At 37.9% G+C, this 2,500-nt stretch overlaps 1 non-coding gene across 1 annotated transcript in view; it reads left to right on the top strand.

The window, feature by feature from the left end:
* The first annotated feature begins 2,311 nt into the window (after window positions 1–2,311).
* LOC143307477 (small subunit ribosomal RNA) overlaps window positions 2,312–2,500 on the top strand; it is a 1,923-nt gene continuing 1,734 nt past the window's right edge. Inside the window, exon 1 of the ribosomal RNA XR_013064614.1 lies at window positions 2,312–2,500. This exon is cut by the window's right edge and continues 1,734 nt beyond it. This is a non-coding gene — a ribosomal RNA (small subunit ribosomal RNA).

The raw sequence follows: 2,500 nt of genomic DNA, 5'->3' as shown, positions 1-2,500 counted from the left end.
GAGCGCACCTAAAGTTCGTTATTTTGGCTAAACGGAGCGAAAATCTGCATTTATACCATCACGGACGTTAGTTTAATAGCGTTTAACGATCGATCCACGGTACAGAATGCAAAAATATGATTGTTAAAATTTTCGACTAATCGGTTCTAAGAGGCGAAGCAATACGCCGCTGGGACTTTGAAATATTTCGGAGCGCACCTAAAGTTCGTTATTTTGGCTAAACGGAGCGAAAATCTGCATTTATACCATCACGGACGTTAGTTTAATAGCGTTTAACGATGGATCCACGGTACAGAATGCAAAAATATGATTGTTAAAATTTTCGACTAATCGGTTCTAAGAGGCGAAGCAATACGCCGCTGGGACTTTGAAATATTTCGGAGCGCACCTAAAGTTCGTTATTTTGGCTAAACGGAGCGAAAATCTGCATTTATACCATCACGGACGCTAGTTTAATAGCGTTTAACGATCGATCCACGGTACAGAATGCAAAAATATGATTGTTAAAGTTTTCGACTAATCGGTTCTAAGAGGCGAAGCAATACGCCGCTGGGACTTTGAAATATTTCGGAGCGCACCTAAAGTTCGTTATTTTGGCTAAACGGAGCGAAAATCTGCATTTATACCATCACGGACGTTAGTTTAATAGCGTTTAACGATGGATCCACGGTACAGAATGCAAAAATATGATTGTTAAAATTTTCGACTTATCGGTTCTGGATCACTGAAAAATCAAAAAAAATTATTAATTTTGATTAATTAAATTACATATGTAGTTTTATATTGTTATAGTCTCGTATTTGTTAATGTTTTGTCGTAAGAAAATGCAAAAATATCGTTTTAATGTTTTCGTCTCATCGGTTCTGGATCGCTGAAAAATCAAAAAAAAATATTAATTTTGATTAATTAAATTACAAATGGAGTTTTATATTGCTATAGTCGCTTATTTGTTAATGTTTTACCGTAAGAAAATGCAAAAATATCGTTTTAATATTTTCATCTCATCGGTTCTGGGCGGTTTTAAAATTTTTTAAAATATTAATTAAACCCATGATTTACATGAGAATGTGAATTTATTATGTCCTGCATGTTAATTTATTAATTTTCATGTATAGAACGTTATAAAATGAAAGGATATGTTCGACGATATTTTCAGTCTAAGTTTTACCGTGCCGGCGGGATGGTACGCTCTCACGGCGGTTTGCACAGGCATACGCCTGGGCGTAAGCCCATGCGTCGCCGACCTAGCGGCCGGCCGTTCGGTATTTATAGGAAGGCACTTTCGGTTCGCTCGGACCGGTCGGGAGTAGCGTCGAGCGTGTGGCTCTTTTATGACTTCGGTTGAAAAGCAGTCTACCGCTCCTCGAGAATATACTTTCTCGACTATTCTCGTTCCGGTTTTCCGTTGCGGATTATTATTAATCTCCACACAGCATTACCACGGGTCGGTGTCTAAGACCGAATGGCCCATATGTGGTGAGCCTTGTAATATAAGGCTGGTGACCTGTATGCACTTATAAATGTTGCATACTTGTACAAACTGAGCATCAACTGTCTGTAACCAAAATTTGTTAAAACTGAAAAAGTTATAAGATTGTATAAAATTTTTGAACCAAGAAAGTAGTGTTAGACGAAAATTCGTTCTATCACTTTTAGAAGGGAGACTGTTTGGAAATATTTAAAGTATAAAATACACAAAAGTCCACTGAATTATGAACAAAATTACGTCCCTGAATTTAAGAAAAGTCAAGAGGTGTCAGAAATAAAATCCTCTCTGATACGTTCAGAGAGGAAAATAAGTATGGAGAGAGGAGTAAAAATGAAAGAAGTTTTAAGGCTGGGGAAACTTCTAAAGGAGAGAGATTCCAACATATCTAATATGTACATTTAAAGCAAGTCCAAGGAACTCTCTCCGTTAATGTTTGAAAAGGTGTGTGCAGATGGAGGAGAAATGTATAAAGTACAGAGACGAGGTTGGTGGGCCCGCTCTAATGATAAAGATTATAAAATTTGGTGGCAAAATGACCAGCATGATCACTGTACGCGCTTTCTCGATTTGTATAGCATGCCACTGTCCGCGCTATCTTTTATTATATTGTCCAGCGTGTGTGGTCTACGTGCTTGCACGATGGATGCACGGCGTGAAAGTGATTTTCGTGCTTTATGAGAGGAGGAGGAGAATATTTGGCCTCTATAAGAGGTACAAAATTTATGAAATGTGTGTTACATACAAAAGAGAAATGGCTTAACGTCGATCGGTCTTACAGGGAGGGCCGACGACGAAAATTTAAATTTACAATAATAACTAAGCTCCCTGGTTGATCCTGCCAGTAGTCATATGCTTGTCTCAAAGATTAAGCCATGCATGTCTAAGTACATACCGAATTAAGGTGAAACCGCGAATGGCTCATTAAATCAGTTTTGGTTTCTTAGATCGTACAAAACATTACTTGGATAACTGTGGTAATTCTAGAGCTAATACATGCAAACCAGAATTCCA

The sequence above is a fragment of the Osmia lignaria genome, unplaced genomic scaffold (genome assembly GCF_051020975.1).
Source record: "Osmia lignaria lignaria isolate PbOS001 unplaced genomic scaffold, iyOsmLign1 scaffold0056, whole genome shotgun sequence".
In the NCBI taxonomy this organism is placed as follows: Eukaryota; Metazoa; Arthropoda; class Insecta; order Hymenoptera; family Megachilidae; genus Osmia; species Osmia lignaria.
Note: the sequence above shows the minus strand (reverse complement) of the source record. Positions and strands in the feature narration are given on the sequence as shown.